Source organism: Hippopotamus amphibius, chromosome 1 (assembly GCF_030028045.1).
Source record: "Hippopotamus amphibius kiboko isolate mHipAmp2 chromosome 1, mHipAmp2.hap2, whole genome shotgun sequence".
Classification (NCBI taxonomy): Eukaryota; Metazoa; Chordata; class Mammalia; order Artiodactyla; family Hippopotamidae; genus Hippopotamus; species Hippopotamus amphibius.
The window spans coordinates 98538732-98556883 of NC_080186.1; the positions used below are offsets into that span (position 1 = coordinate 98538732).

At 41.7% G+C, this 18152-nt stretch overlaps 1 protein-coding gene across 2 annotated transcripts in view; it reads right to left on the reverse strand.

Annotated features, from left to right (window-relative positions):
- ST7L (suppression of tumorigenicity 7 like) overlaps positions 1 to 18152 on the reverse strand; it is a 144229-nt gene that overhangs the window by 30666 nt on the left and 95411 nt on the right. The window lies entirely within an intron of this gene.

Consider the following 18152-nt stretch of genomic DNA (forward strand, 5'->3'; position numbering starts at 1 on the left):
ATCTTTTCTGCTAGTCTTCAGGTCATTCTCATTGACAGTTGTTCTATAAATAGTTGTAATTTTGGTGTGCCCATGGGAGGAGGTGAGCTCAGGGTCTTCCTACTTTACCATCTTGGCCACACCCTCCAAAGCACTTTTTAACAAGGCCTGTCCTCGGGAAAAACTATTTCACTTGAGCCTAAACTATTGGTGTTTTTTCAGAGCCTAACTGAACAGAGGGAAGGGAAATATGCAACTCCAGTGCACTCTAGTCTTCCACAGAAAAAAAGGAATACCTAACTCTAGCCCACTGTATTCATTTTTTCCCTTGTAACTGGGTGGGTAGTCTACGAAGCACTTGGGAAGTTCACAGTTCAGAAGAATAGGCTCATTTAAAAAGCCGAGACCTCATCAAGAGGAATAGAGTGCTTCCCTTTCTCCCACATCTTACCACCACATTGCTAAAAGCCTTTATTTACTGAAGTACATTTTACCCAGTATATATCCAGCTATCAAGAATAAATTAAAAGGCATACGAAAGGGTAAAAAAAGCAGTTTGAAGAGACAGAGCAAGCATCAAAAACAGACTCTGGTATGGCAGAGATTTTCAAAATATCAGATCATGGATTTAAAACAACTATGACTAAGTACTAAGTAGTGTAATGGACAAAATAGCATGCAAGAATTGACAATGTAATGTAAAGCAGAGAGCTAGAAACTCTAAGACAGAATCAAAGAGAAATATTAGAGATCAAAGACACTGTGACAGAGATAAAGAATGCCTAATAAAAAAATGTATCAAATTGTACACTTTAAATATATGCAGTTTATTGTGTGTCAATTATATCTCAATAAAAGTTCTTAAAAAGAAAAAAAGAAATGAAGAATGCCTTTGATGAGCACACTTAGCATATGGGACACAACTGAGGAAAGAATCTCTGAACCTAAGGATATCTCAATAGAAATTTCCAAAACTGAAAAGCAAAAAGAAAAAAAGATGGAGGAAAAAAACAGAAACTACAAAAATGTAGCATACATGTAACAGGAATACCAGAAAGAAAGAAAGAGAGAAAGGAACAGAATACTTGAGGAATAATGACTGAGAATTTCCCCAAATTAATATCAGATACCAAGCCACAGATCCAGGAAGCTCAGAGAACACCAAGCAGGATAAATATAAATATATCTATACAGGCATACCTAGGAGATATTGAGAATTTGGTTCCAGAATACCTCAATAAAACAAATACCTCAATAAAGTGAGTCACATGAATTTTTTGGTTTCTCAGTATATATAAAAGTTATGTTTACACTACACTGTAGTGTATTAAGTGTGCAATAACATTATATCTAAAAAAACAGTGTATATACCTTAATTAAAAAATAACTTATTGCTAAAAAAACGCTAACCATCATCTGATAATTCAGGGCTGCCATAAATCTTCAATTTGTAAAAAAAGAATTATACTTGATATGCTAAGGAGAGAAAATGGATTCATGTAAAATGCTCAGTTAAAACCATAAAAGGCAGAAAAGGAATGTAAGACAAAAACAGGAACAAAGAACAAGGCAATGAATAGAAAACAGAAACAAATATGGTAGATATCAATCCAACTATATCAGCAATCATTTTAAAGTCAATGGTCTAAATAAACCAATTAAAAGACAGATTGTCAGAGTGGGTCAAAAAACAAAACCCAGCTGTACATTGTCTACACAAAACCCATTTTAAATATAAAGAAATATACAAATCAAAAGTAAATGAACAGAGAAAGATACATCATGCTAACATTAATCCAAAGAAAGCAGGAGAACTATGTTGCACACTGGAAATTAACATAATATTGCAAGTCAGGTATACTTCAATAAAAAGTTTTTAAAATAAACAAAGTAACGGAGTAGCTATATTAATTTCAGACAAAGCAGACTTCAAAGTAAGGAAAGTTATCAAGGATAAATAGGGGCATTACACAATGATAAAGGAGTCAATTTTCCAAGAAGACTTAATGTGTGTACCTAACAAAAGAGCATCAAAACACACAAGGGAGGGACTTCCCTGGTGGCACAGTGGTTAAGAACCTGCCTGCCAATGCAGGGGACACAGGTTTGATCCCTGGTCCAGGAAGATCCCATGTGCCATGTAGCAACTAAACCCATGAGCCACAACTACCAAGCCTGTGCTCTAGAGGCTTCGAGCCACAGCTACTGAACCCATGTGCCACAATTACTGAAGCCTGAGTGCCTAGCTCCTGTGCTCTGCAACAAGAGAAGCCACTGTAGTGAGAAGCCCATGCACCACAACGAAGAGTAGTCCCCACTCGCTGCAACTAGAGAAAGCCAGTGTGCAGCAATGAGGACCCAATGCAGCCAATAAATAAATAAATAAATAAATAAATTTATACTTAAAAAAAATACGTGAGGGAAAAATGGATAGAACTGCAAAGAGAAATATGTGGATCCACCATTACAGCTGAAGACTTCAACACCCCTCAACCAGAAATGGCCAAATCTAGCAGGCAGAAAATCAGTAAGAATATAATTGAACTCAACAGCACTATTGATTAACTGGTTATATTTGACATCTATTGACCACTTCATCCAACAATAGCAGAATACATATTCTCCTCGAGCTCACATGAAACATTTACCAAGACAGACCACATCCTGGGCCAGAAAACACAACTTGACAAATTTAAAGGAACAGAAATTATACAATGTCTGTTTGCAGACCACAAGGGAATTAATCCAAAAATCAGGGACTTTCCTGGTGGTCCAGTGGCTAAAACTCTGCACTCCCAATGCAAGGGACCCGGGTTCAGTCCCTAGTCAGGGAACTAGATCCCAGATGCATGCTGCAGCTAAGAGTTGGCATGCCGCAATGAGGAGTCTGCATGCCGCAACTAAAGATCCTGTGTTGCAACGAAGATCCCAAGTGCCACAACTAAGAACCAGTGCAGGCAAATAAATAAGTAAATAAATAAATAATAAATAAATAAATAAATAAATAATTTTTTTAAAAATCCAGAAATCAGTGACAGAAAGATAGCTGGAAAATCCCTAAATACTTGGGGATTAAAGAGCACACTTCTGGGCTTCCCTGATGGCACAGTGGTTAAGAATCTGCCTGCCAATGCAGGAGACACAATTTTGATCCCTGGTCCAGGAAGATCCCACATGCCACAGAGCAACTAAGCCCATACACCACAACTACTGAGCCTGCACTCTATAGTGCACAAGCCACAACTATTGAGCCTACGTACCACAACTACTGAAGCCTGCCTGCCTAGAGCCCGTGCTCCACAATGAGAGAAGCCACCACAATAAGAAGGTCATGCACCACAATGAAGAGTAGCCCCCACTCACCACAACTAGAGAAAGCCCATGCACAGCAATGAAGACCCAATCCAGCCAATAAACAAATAAACAAATAAATAAATTTATATAAAAATAAACAACACACTTCTGAATAACAGTTGGGTCAAGGGAGAAATCACAAGACAAAATTTTAAAATATTTTAGACTAAATAAAAATGAAAATACAACTTATCAAATTCTGTGAAATGCAGCAAAAACAATGCTCAGAGGGAAAATTATAACAATGAATGCACATATTAGAAACAAGAAAGATCTAAAATTAATAATGTAAGCTTCCACCTTAGGGAACTAGAAAAGAGCAAATCAACTATAAGTAAGCAGAAGAAAAGATATAATAAAAATCAGAGCAGAAATCAATGAAATTGGGACTTCCCTGGTGGTCCAGTGGGTAAGACTCTGCACTCTTAGTGCAGGGGGCCAGGGTTTGATCGCTGGTCAGGGAAACAGATCCCACATGCATACCGAAACTAAGCATGCCACAACGAAGATTCCTCGTGCTGCAACTGAGACCTGTCACAGCCAAAATAAATAAATATTTTTTTAAAAAAGAATTCATTATTGAAACAAAAGAAATCAATGAAACTGAAAACAGGAAATCAATATAGAAAATCATACAATGAGGTATCACCTCACTCCAGTCAGAATGGCCATCAAAAAGTCTACAAATAATAAATGCTGGAGAGGGTGTGGAGAAAAAGAAACCCTCCTACACTGTTAGTGGGAATGTAAATTGGTACGGCCACTTTGGAGAACACTATAGATGGTCCTTAGAAAACAAAAACTAGGGCTACCATATAATCCTACAACTGCACTCCTGGGTGTATATCCAAAGAAAACTCCGATTCGGAAAGATCCATGCACACCAATGTTCATAGCAGCATTATTTACATCAGCCAAGACATGGAAGCAACCTAAATGTCCATCAACAGCTAAATGGATAAAGAAGATGTTGTACATATATACAATGGAATACTACTCAGATATAAAAAAGAATGAAATAATACCATTTGCAACAACATAGATGGACCTACAGATTACCATACTAAATGAAGTAAGCCAAAGACAAATATTATATGATATTGCTTATATGTGGAATCTAAAAAAAAAAAAAAAAACAGATACAAATGAACTTATTTACGAAATAGAAAAAAACTCACAGACATAGAAAACAAACTTACACTTACCAAAGGGGAAAGCAGGGGAGGGATAAATTAGGAGTTTGGGGATTAACATATGCACACTACTATGTATAACATAGATGATCAACAGAGACCTACTGTATAGCATAGGGAACCATACTCAATATTTTGTAATAACCTATAAGGGAAAAGAATCTGAAAAAGATATATATCTACATATCTACATCTATGTCTATATCTATCTATCTATCTATCTATCTATCTATCTATCTATCTATCTATACATATATATATATCTGAATCACTATACTGCACACCTGAAACTAACACAACATTGTAAATCAACTATATTTCAGTTTTAAATAAATAACTAAATAAATAAATAAACAAAATCATCTTAAACTAAAGAAAAAGGAAAAAAGAAAATCAACAAAACCAAAACCTGCTTCTTTGCAAAGATCAACAAAATAAATAAGCCTATAGTTAGGCTAAGAAAAAAAAAGAGAGCGAGAGAGAGAACACGTAAATTACTAATATCAGAAGTAAAAGAGAGGACATCACTGTAGATCCCATGAATATTGAAAGGAAAATAAAGCAATATTGTTAACAATCTAGGCCCACAAATATGATAACCTAGGTGAAATGGACCAATTATTTGAAAGACACAATCTGCCAAAACTCACACAAGAATAGACAATCTGAACAGGATTATATCTAAAAAAGAAATTAAATCAATGATTAATAACCTTCCAAAAGAGAAATCACAGGGCCCAGATGGGTTCACTGGTGAATTCTACTAAATATTTAAGGATGAAATTATACCAACTCTCTACAATCTTCCAGAAGATAGAAGTAGAGGGAATACTTTCTAATTCATTCTATGAGGCCCTCATATCAAAACCAGACAAAGATATTACAAAGAAACTACAAACTAATATCTATCATGAAGATAGATGCAAAAATCCTCAACAAAATACTAGCAAATCAAATCCAACAATAGATAAAAAGAATTATACACCATGACCAAGTGGGATTTATCCCAAGTATGCAAGGTTGGTCCAACATTCAAACCAATTAATGTAATGCATCATCACATCAACATGCTAAAGAAGAAAAATCACGATCATTTCGATAGATGCTTAAAGCATTTGACAAATCCACCACCCATTCATGATTTAAAAAAAAAAAAAACTCATTAAATGAAGAATGAAAAGGAAATTCCTAAACTTAATAAAGAACATCTACAAAAACGTCTACAGCTAGAACCATACTTAATGATGGTAAGTTTCCTGCTAAGATCAGGAACATGGCAAGAATGTCCCCTCTTACCATTCCTTTTCAACATCATACTGCTTGTCCTAGCTAATCCAATAAGACAAGAAAAGGAAATAAAAGGTGTACTGACTGGGAAGAAAAACATAAAACTGTCTTTGCTCACAGAAGACATGATTGTCTATGTAGAAAATCTGAAAGAATCAACAACAAAAAACCCTTCTTGAACTAATAGGCAATTACTTTAAGATTAAAAAATACAACATTAATATACAAAAGCTAATTGGGACTTCCTAGGTGGTGCAGTGGTTAAGAATTTGCCTGCCAATGCAGGGGACACCAGTTTGAGCCCTGCTCCAGGAAGATCCTACCTGCCTCAGAGCAACTAAGCCCATGTGCCACAACTATTTAGCCTGCACTCTAGAGCCTATGAGCCACAACTATTGAGGCTGTGTGTCACAACTACTGAAGCCTATATGCCTAGAGTCCATGCTCCACAACAAGAGAAGCCACCACAATGAGAAGCCTGCACACTGCATAGAAGAGTAACCCCCCACTTGACACAAATAGAGAAAGCCCATGTGCAGCAACGAAGACCCAATGCAGCCAATAAACAAATAAATAAATAAATAAATAATTTTTTAAAGTCAATAGCTTTCCTATGTATCAGCAATGAACAAGTGGTATTTGAAACTAAAAACACAATGCCATTTACATTAGCATCCCCCCCCCAAATGAAATATTTAGGGATAAATCTAACAAAATATGTACAAGATTTGTATGAGGAGAACTACAAAACTCTGATGAATGAAATCAATAACTAAATAAAAGGAGAGATAGTCCATATTCATGGATAGGAAGACTCAATATTGTCAAAATGCCAGTTCTTCACATTTGATCTTCCAAAACTTGGAAGAAACCAATGAGCAAGTCTGAAAAGTCTACATATTATATGATTTCAATTATATGATATCTTGGGAACAGTAAAATATGGAGACAATAAAAGCATCAGTGGTTACCAGGTGTTTGTGGGGAGGGAGTGATATAAGGTGGAGCACAGAGGATTTTTAAGACAGGGAAACTATCCTGTGTGATACTATAATGGTGGACAGATAACATTGTGTATTTGTCAAAACCCATAAAATGTACAACACCAAGAATAAACATTAATGTAACCAAAAACCTATATAGTAAATACACAAAAGATAAAGAGAAAGGAATCAAAGCAAACCACTACAGGAAATCATCAAAACACAAAGGAAGATATGAAGAGAGGAAGAAATAGAGGGACTATAAAACAGCCAGAAAACAATGAGAAAGTAAGAAGGCACTACCATTTACAATAGCATCAAAAACAAAATTAGAAATAAATATAACCAAGGAGGTTTAAGACCTGTCCACTGAAGACTATAAGACACTGATGAAAGAAACTGAAGAAGATGCAAATAAATAGATAGATATCCCATGTTCTTGGATTGGGATTAATATTGTTAAAATGTCCTTACTATCAGAAGTAATCTACAGATTCAGTGCAATCTCTATCAAAATTTGAACAACATTTTTCACAGAAATAGAAAAAACAACCCTAAAATGTATGAAACCACAAAAGACCCTGAATAGCCAAAGCAATCTTGAGAAAAACAAAGATGGAGCCATTACACTTCCTGACTTCAAACTATATTATAAAGCTATAGTAATCAAAACAGTATGGGGACTTCCTTGGTGGTGCGGTGGTTAAGACTCCATGCTCCCAATGCAGGAGGCCCAGGTTCGATCCCTGATCATGGAACTAGATCCCTCATGCTGCAACTAAGAATTCTCATGCCACAACTAAGGAGCTCACTGGCTGCAACTAAAGAGCCCATGTGTTGCAACTAAGACTTGGTGCAACCAAATAAATATTTAAAAAAAAAAAGAATCTGAATAACTATGTTACCAAAAAACAACAACAACAACAACAACAAAAACACCAGTGTGGTACTGGCAAAGAAAACAGACATGTAAATCAATAGAACAAAATAGAGAGTCCAGAAAAAAACCCCACACATATACAGTCAACTGATCTTTGACAAGGGCACTAAAATCATACAATACAGAAAGGATAGTCTCTTCAGCAAATGGTGATGGGAAAACTGTACATTCACATGCAAAAGAATGAAATTGGGGACTTCCCTGGTGGTCCAGTGGCTAAGGCTCCATGCTCCCAATGCAGGGGGCCTGAGTTTGATCCTTGGTCAGGGAACTAGATCCCATACACTGCAACTAAGAGTTCAAATGCCACAACTAAAGATCACACAGGCCTCGATGAAGATCCTGCAAGTCACAACTGAAAAAAAAAAAGACCCCACATGCCACAACTAAAACCCAGCATGGCCAAATAAATAAATATTTAAAAAATAAAAAAAGAATGAGGAAACTATAAGCAAGATGAAAAGACAACCCTCAGAATGGGAGAAAATATTTGCAAACGAATCAACAGACAAAGGATTAATCTCCAAAATATATAAACAGTTCATCCAGCTCAATATCAAAAAACAAACAATCCAATCAAAAAATGGGCAGAAGACCTAAATAGGCATTTCTCCAAAGAAGACATATGGATGGCCAAGAGGCACATGAAAAGCTGCTCAACATCACTAATTATTAGAGAAATGCAAATCAAAACTACAATGAGGTATCACCTTACACCGGTGAGAATGGACATCATCAGAAAATCGACAAACAGTAAATGCTGGAGAGGGTGTGGAGAAAAGGGAATGCTCTAGCACTATTGGTGGGAATGTAAATTGATATAGCCACTATGGAGAACAGTACGCAGGTTCCTTGTAAAACTAAAAATAGAATTACCATATGACCCAGCAATCCCACTACTGGGCGTATACCCAGAGAATACCATAATTCAAAAAGACACATGCACTCCAATGTTCATTGCAGCACTATTTACAATAGCCAGGACATGGAAGCAACCTAAATGTCCATCAACAGATGAATGGATAAAAAAGATGTGGTACATATATACAATAGAATATTACTCAGCTGTAAAAAGAAACAAAATTGGGTCATTTGTAGAGACATGGATGGACTTGGAGACTGTTATATGGAGTGAAGTGAGTCAGAAAAAAAAAAACAAATATCGTATATTAACACATATATGCGGAATATAGAAAAATGGTACAAATCAACTGGTTTGCAAGGCAGAAATAGAGACCCAGATGTAGAGAACAAACATATGGACACCAAGTGGTGAAAGCGGGGAGGGTTGAGGGAGCATGAATTGGGAGATTGGGATTGCCATATATACATTACTAATAAGAAAAAAAATACCAAATTGTACACTCTAAATATATGCAATTTATTGTATGTTTACTGTATCTCAATAAAAGGTCTTAAAAAAAAAGAATAAAATTTGATCCCTATCTTACCCACTCATAAAAATTAACTCAAAATGGATTAAAGACTTAAATGTAAGATCTGAAACTGTGAAACTCCTAGAAGAAAACATAGGGAAAAAGCTCTTTGACATTGGTCTTGGCAATGATATTTGGATAAGATGCCAAAAGCATAAACAAAAGTGAAATTAAACAAGTGGTGCTATATCAAATGAAAGCTTTTCTGCACAGCAAAGGAAACAGTCAAAAAAATGAAAAGGCAATTTACAGAATGGGAGAAAGTATTTAGAAACCATATATCTGATCAGGGGTTAATATCTAAAATATATAGGGAGCTAGTAACTCAATAGCAAATAATAATAATAATCCAATTTTAAAATGGACAAGGAGCTGAATAGACATTTTTCCAAAAAAAGACATACAAGTGGCCAACAGGTATATGAAAAGGTGTTCAACATCACTAATCATCAGGGAGACACCACTTCACACCTATTAGAATGGCTATCATCAAAAAGACAATAGATAAGAAATGTTGGTAATGATATGGAAAGACACCACTTCACACCTGTTAGAATGGCTATCATCAAAAAGACAATAGATAAGAAATGTTGTCAAGGATGTGGAGAAAGGCATACCCTGTACACTGCTGATGGAAAAGTAAACTGGTACAGCCGCTATGGAAAACAGTATGGTGGCTCCTCAAAAAAGTAAAAATAGAACTACCATATTCTCCAGCAATCTCACTTCTGGAAATGTATCTGAAGAAAGCAAAATCAATATCTCAAAGAGATATCTACACTACCATGTTCACTGCAGCATTATTCATGATAGCCAAGATATGAAAACAACCTAAGTGTCCATTGACAAATGAACAGATAAAGAAAATGTGGTATACAATGGAGTATTATTCAGCCATAAAAAATAAGAAATTTGTCCTGCCATTTGTGACAACATGGATGAAATTTGTGGGCATTATGCTAAGTGAAATAAGCCAGACAGAGAAAGACAAATACGCTATGGTATCACTTATATGTGAAATCCAAGAAAAAAATTCAAACTTACAGAAACAGAGAGTAGGATGGTGGTTACCAGGGGCTGGAGGGGTGGGGGAATGGGAAAATTTGGTCAAAGAGTACAAACTGTCAGTTACAACAAGAATAAATTTGGAGGGTCTAATGTTCAGCATGGTGAAGATAGTTAATAACACTGTAATGTGTACTTGAAATTTGCCAAGAAAGTAGATCTTAAGCTTTCTTGCCAAAAAAACCCAAAAACCAAAAAACTAAAACAAAGCTAACTGTATGAGGTGATGGATGTGTTAACTAACTTAATTATGGGAATCATAAAAGTTGAGGCACAAAAGAATACAAGATGACTCATAAAATGACAGTGGTATCTGGGTCACTGGGGAGACTGAAGCTCCCAGAGCTACTTGTCCAGAGTGGATCAACAATGTTCATTATTTGGTTGACAGGATGGCAGCCCTTGTGGTTTCTGAACAGCAGTGTGTGGATGAAGTCATCTCTACTGAAATTAAAAGCCCCAAACCTAATTTCTAAAATCAGGAAGCTGCCCTAAGGGTGTATCCCTTGGCCAAATTGGATTTACCTGGCTACAGCAATGAGAGAAATTAATCTTTGCTAAAGCAAAGCAAATATCAAACTTACTAAATCACAGACTGTTATTCACAGTAGAAACTTGGGCTGATATGCAGGGACAAGAGGGAGATTTCATCAGAAAGAAAGAGCTCTGATTCCGGAATTGTCTATAGGCATCCAACAATGATTTATTATGCATTTGATATTTTAGAGTTTGTTACACGTCTCGGCTGTTGAGGGAGAATGAGAGGGGCAACTATCCCATTACTACATGATTTTGCACCACAGGAAGGAAGCATAGCATTTGCACGTTAACTTCACAGAGCTACTGTGACTGGCAGAAGGATTATGCTGACTCGGACTAGGAAGTGTTTGAAAGGGTAGGTGATTGGAGGTTGGGGGGGTGGCAAGGGTATGGGGACCAACATGACCAGAGAACTCAGTAGAGATGTTGCAAAGCTAGAGATTTCAAATTGGGACTTTAGAATCACAGTAATGGATAAGATCGCTAAGGCAGCAGTTCTCAAAGAGGTTCCTAATGATACTAAGATGCTATTTGACCTTCTCACACTCATTCTCTCTTCAGTGTAGAGTGGAGTTTTCCAGAGGCTATAAGACATGCAATAACACAACAGGTTGAATGTAGAAGCAAATATGAGAATCCTGCTATTAAGCCAGACCTTAGAGATATTTGCAGAAATGTTACATAATGCCATTCTTCTCACTTTTTATGTTTTGGAAATTATAGTTATTTTTCATAAGACATGACATGAATATTAGCAAGTATTGAGTTTATTACTGTTAATTAATTAAAATATTAATTAAAATATATCAATATTTTTGAGACTTCCTAGGTGGTGCAGTGGTTAAGAATCTGCCTGCCAATGCAGGGGACACAGATTCAATCCCTGCCCCAGGAAGATGCCATATGCCTCGAAGCAACTAAGCCCATGTGCCACAACTATTGAACCTGTGTGCCGCAACTACTGAAGCCTGCACACCTAGAGCCCGTGCTCCACAACAAGAGAAGCCACCGCACAATGAGGAGCCTGAGCACCACAATGAAGAGTAGCCCCCGCTCGCAGCAACTAGAGAAAGCCCTGTGCAGCAACAAAGACCCAACACAGCCAATAAATAAATAAGTAAATAAATAAATAAATAAATTTAAAATATATCAATATTTTAAAATATTTTAATCTTTTAAAATAAACTATTTTTTAGAACAGTTTTAGATTTATAGAAAAATTACAAAGATACTACAGAGACAGTCCGTGTACCTCACACCGTTTCCCCTATTATTAACATCCTACTTACATTACAAATGTGTGGTGCATTTGTCAACATTCATGAACCAATATTGACACATTATTTACTAAAATCGATATTTTATTCAGATTTCCTCAGTTCTCCCCTAACGTCCTTTATCTTTTCCAGGATCCCATCCAGGATACAGCATTACATTTAGTTGTCATGACTCCTTAGGTACCTTTTGCATGACAGTTTCTCAGACTTTTCTTGTTTTTGAATGACCTTGACAGTTTTGAGGAGTACTTACTGGTCAGATATGTTTTGTTTGTTTGTTTTTGGCACACGGGCTTAGTTGCTCCGTGGCATGTGGGATCTTCCTGGAGCAGGGATCGAACCTATGTCCCCTGCATTGGCAGGAGGATTCTTAACCACTGCGCCACCTAGGAAGCCCTGGTCAGATATGTTGTAGAATGTCCCTCTGATGGAATTGGCCTGATGTTTTTCTTATAATGAGACTTGGGTTATGGGGAGGAAAACCACAGAGGAGCTGTCATTTTCATCACATCGTATCAAGGGTAGACACTAACAACAGGACGTATCACTGTTGATGCGTACCTTGCTCCCCTGACTGCGGTTTGTCAGATTTCTCCACTGTAAAGTGACTCACCCCCACCCCTCCAAACACACACCCTCTTCTGTTTTGTACTCTGGAAGGAAGTCACTAAGGAATGGGGATTTATACTCCACCTCCTTAAGGTATAAGTAAATTATTTGGAATCGTTCTGCATGGGAGATCTGTCTCTTCTCCTCATATTTATTTACTCAGTCATTTATTTATGTCAGTATGGACTCATGCATATTTCTTTTATACTTTGGGTTATAATCCAAAACAATTTTGTTGCTCAAATTGTCCAGCTTTGGCCACTGGAAACCCTTTCAGTTTGGCTCTTGGGTTTGTTTTCACTTTTAATATGGATGGATATAACCCATATAAATAAAAGCTCTTTGGGATCCTGGATAACTTTTAAGAGCGTAAAGGGATACTGAGACCCAAAAGTTTCCGAAACACTGCTCTAATAGACCCTCCTCTGACCCCAACACCAGGGGGGTGGGCGTGGTTCTTCAGCAGGAAGAGGCTGCAGACAGGACAGAGGCAAAGCAGGCCACATTCCTCGCCCCCATAGGGACACCCACTTCGTGCCACCCACTCCCTCCTAAGGTGTTCTTCCAGTTTGAAACGCACGAGTCCCCACGAAGTCGAAGGTCACGCTGCCATGCCTTTCCAGGAAACGCCACTGCGGGGCGCACGGCCCACAGAGTGAGTCACCCACCAGAGAGTCAGGAAGGGGCCAGCATCTTGGCTCCGGCTCAGCGTTTTTCTCCGCGGAGCCCGCGCCTTGGCCTGGCCTGATGGGTCTCATCCCCGCGCCAGGCTCTGTTGGCTCACCCTACTGGACCACATCGGGCTCGCAGGTGTGGCACCCGTGGAAAAGAGCACTCCTGCGGCAGTGGCAGGGCGCTTAAGGAGGCGGTGACCGGCTCTTCAAACCTCAAAAGCGCACCCCCACCCCCCATGCCCTCCACCTGCTCAATCCCCGCTGAAAGCAGCCGGACAGCTCCCCGGGCCTCGGCCGTGCTCCCCACCCTCCCCTCGCTGGCCGGGCTGGCTGGGCTGGGCAGACCCTTTTTTCTGCAAGTGCACAACGATAGACAGAGATAAAAGGCTGCAGCTGGAGACCAGACTAATGGATACAATAAGTTCTATCATTGCCTCGAAAATAAGGTAATGATTTGGCAGAGCGAATGCTTTGATCTTATCAGCCAAGAAAGACCTCTCCAAATGAAACTTCAGAGAGGGGGTGGAGGCCTCTAACTTAAAGTGTGAAATCCAGAGACTGCTTGCTTGCTCTCCCCTCCTCCCCCATGTCCCCTGCTCCCTGCCTGACACTCAGGCTTTTCAAGAAGGGATGGAAAGACCCTTCTTCGAAAATGACTGGAGAAGAATATATGTGTGGAGAAGGGGTGTGTTCTGGGCTGCTCAGGAACAGAGGGATGGCTGGAATGATTTCTCCAGCCCTAGAAAGGCTACAGAAAAGGGGATGGGGAAGTGGGAGAAGGGGGAGGACAGGCTGGGATTCTGAAAACCCTGATTTAGTTTGAGCCTGATGAGGTTTCTTATACAGTGAGGGCTTGATTTGGGTTTTTCAGGCAGGAGAGGGTAACAGAGGGAGGAGAACCTTGGTCTTCCCTTCTCCAAGAATCTGTGTGTGTGTGTGCGCGCGCACGCACGCGCGCATACACACACACACACACACACACACACACACCCTCTTGCTCTGCGCTGTGGGTGTCCCTGCCTGGCAGAGGCCCCAGCACAAAGAGGATTAGAGAGATGAGCTAATCTGGTTTGTATCCCAGACATGGCCCCAGAAAGGGACCTTGTCTACCCAGACGTTTAAGAGGGTAAAGGAGTGAGGGGTCCTCCTTTTGGGGCCTGCTGGCTGACAGTATCAGAGACTCACTCCCACTGGGGTCTAAAGGAGGCTGGAGTCCCAACTTCAGGGTGGAATTTAGAGAGCAGAGAAGCAGAACCTTCAGAAGACAGGATGGTCTGTGCTACAAGAAATGAGAGATAAAGACAGAAAGAGGCCCTGACAAAGGGAACTAGATATCCACCCTACTTGTTTCACCAGCAAGGAAACTGAGTCCAGGAGTGGGAAAGTGACTTATAGACTCATGCAAATCATGCGTGGCTTAGCTGGAGGGAAAAACTCTGATTTCTTTCAGTCCAGTGCACTTTGTACTGTGTTGGAGGGACTGCGAAAGAAGGTGTGAGACAGAGGACGAGAGGGAGAGACAGACGTAAAAAGAAACAAAGATACACACCAAGAAAAATATACAAAGGAACACACATATGCACAGAGAGAGAGAGAGAGAAGAGAGAGAGAAGGGGAGACAGAGTCAGAAAAGACATGGAAAGAGAGATGACACGAGTGAAAGAAGAATGAGAAAGAGACAGTCATACAGATTCATAGAGAGAAAGATAGAGAGACAGAGATACTAAGAGACAAAGAGTGACAGAGATTGAGACAGAGGTTCTGACAGAAGAGGAAAGGCTGTCAGATACAGACACACAGAGAGACAAATGAAGACAGAAAGACAAACACCAAGAGTAAGAGACACAGAATGACAGAAACATGAGCCAGAGAGAGACAGACCCAGAGAGATGGAGACACAGAAAAGAGACTTGGGAAGAGAGAGAGGCAGAGTGAACCAAGGAAGGTAGAGTGGGAGGGAGGCAGATAGAAGGCTCTGCAGATTGTTCCACTGGAAGCAAATCTTACTTCCAGATTGTTTTGGGGCCCCAAACAGGTGGTGGGGAGAGAAAGAGAGCTCAGTGTGCAGCCTATCTGATACAGACAGATTGTGAGACGGGGACTGGGAGCAACGTGGGACCACCCTCCCTTGGGGTTAGGCTGGTCAGTGACCACCCAGGATCCCAGCAGCACACCCACTGGCCTCACACAGAACCTGGGCCACCCGCCCAGGATAGCTGTCAGCCCGCCCACCGCCTGGCTCCAGTCTGATTACAGCCGAAGTGCTAAAAGGCTCCAGACCCCCATGCCCCGCCTCCATGGTTCCGCCTCCCCAGGCCTCCTCTTCCCCTTCTCCCTTAGCTCTTTCTTTTCCTTTCTCCAGGCCCCCTAGGGGAGCAGTCTACTCCCCTGTTTAGCCACTGGCTGGGAAGAAGAGAGTCTCTGACCGTCTCTAGCCCTGCCCCACCAAGCCCCCTTCCCTGGTTTGGGGCTGGATTCTCCTTCCTCCAAAGCCCTCTTGGCCTGGCCTCTTTGAGACACGTTCCACGCCTCGCCTGGGAGCTCATAAATACCAAGGAGAGGCCGGGTCAGGCTGTGTACAAAGCATAGATCCCCACCCCACACCTCTTAAAAGCCCCTGGGTTCTTCCCAAGCTCCCTACTCTTCCCCAGACACCTGCCTGGGGCGGCTGGAGAGGAAGAAACAGGAGCGGGGGGCACTAGGGGCCTGGGTGAACCTGGCCCCATTTCAAATGAGACTTGTCTAGGTTTGCAAAGAAATCTCATGAAAGGAGTCTCAGGGCCCCTTGTGCAAGCAGCAGACTCAGGAATTCCTTGACTCCTATCCAAACCTCCCCCCAACCCCTTCTCCGCCTTTCTCTCTGCTCATTACCATCCACACCACCTCCCACCCACCAGGAAAGAGAGAAGGTCATCGCCAAAGGGGCCCAGGGAAGGGCGGTCTTTAAGGGGGGTAGACCCGGGTGGAGTCAGAGCTGTTTACTCACACCCAGCCTCCCCTAAGCTCATCTCCACTCCCGTCCAAGGGCCAGGAAAAATGCACAATCATTCAGCCACACACAGCTTGAGGACAGACTGGAAAAAGATGAATCTTAGCCCTCAGTGGCCCCATGGGGAAGTAGAGCATGAGGTGAGGGGGACCCTTTTCTTTGGGGCACCCACTTGTGAGAGGGCAGGAGGCACCTTGAGGGAGGAGGAAGGGTTTGACTCTGACGGCTGGGTGCAAGCTGTCCTTCGGGGCGGCCTCAGGGAATCTAGAGGCCTGGGGGAAGGGGAGGTCTGCAGCGAGCAGCCCTCAGATGGCTTTATTGTATTTGCATGAAAATGCCCTGGGGGTAAGACCAGTTCACTCCTTCTGTGTCATTTAGGATGCCCTGCCTGGTGCTGGGAGCACAGCAGGACCTTGGTAAGTGACCCGACTCCAGGCAGGGCCCTTCAGACCAGAACTTGACTCCCAAGTCAGTGACTCCTCCCCTGGCACTCATTACGGTGGAGTAGGGGTGGGGGATGGGAGGGAGGAGCAGGTCAAGCGCTAGCTAGCCTGAGCCTCTGGCCTTGACCCTCCGCCTGGAAGCCCCACAACAGGCCCTTGCGTGAGGAGCTGAGCTGTCCAGTAGAGTCTAGGACCTTGAGACTGGAAGTTTATTTTGAGATTTGAAGTCCAAAGTGGCAGATCCCAGAAAACCTCTTCTCTGGCTCCGTATTTGTTCTCTAGTTAAGTGGTTGAGTGCAGCTCTTGCAGTCAGCTGGCTCCTGCAGCCTGGGGTTCCTCCTGGGGAGCTGGGGGCTCAGAGGGGAGGAGAAGAAGAAGGAGAAAGTCCCTTCCTGGATTGTCCACTCTAGGGCAGAGGTAGCCTGTAAGCACTGGGGAAGAGTCTTGTCCCCTCACCCACTTCCCTCCCTCTTGGAGCTGCTGATGTTTCTGGGGGCCCCCTTAGCTCAGCAACATGCTTTAATAGTTGAGCATCTATGTTGTGCCAAGACACGGTCCCACTTGACTATGAAGACAGCTGAAGCCAAAGAAGGGGCCTCCTAAGTGAGTTTGGGGCCCATGTGGGCGAGTCCACCCAAGGTTAGGGCTGATGTGATCATCTCCAGCTCCCCACCCCACAACCTCAGGCCCATATGTAGAAATAAACACAGGGCCAGAGTCACACCCAGGCCTATGCACACAGGGGAGTCTGGGAGAGGCTGCCAGAGCTTGCAGAGCTTACAGACCGCTGCCCAGCATCAGGGTGGGGCTGGGCTGGGAGGAGGTGAAAGAATGGTCCAAGGAAAGGGGCCTGGCCAGGAATGAGCCTGGGCCCACTCCTCTTTCACCTGCCCCTCTCAGGGAAGCTCAGCATAGAGTTTGCTTCTTTTAAGGAAACAGAAGGGCTGACTGGAGCCTCCCAGACTGAGAGAGAGAAGGGGAGGGGAAGGGTCAGGTTGGCAGGGAGGGATATGGCCAGCATGGGGACCCTGCCTGGTCTCACTCCCATCCAACTCCAGTCCAGCCCCCATTTTCTACCTCCCCACCCAGGGGTGGGCACCTTCTCTCCTGCATGACCTGGAATACCCCTGTTACCTATCTGAACTCCTCTCCTCCTCCCTAGCTCACTTTGCACACCAGCCCACTCCCAACTTAGGGCCTATGTGCTGGCTGTTCCCTCTGCTTGGGATGCTTTTCACCAAAAATCTACCTGGTTTGTTCTCTCACCTCCTTCAAGTCTTTGCTTGAATGTCATCTTAATGGGGCCTACCCTGATCATCCTAGTTACAACTCTATTGTTTCCCACTGTACTTATTATTTTCTAATATGCTATATGTTTTACTT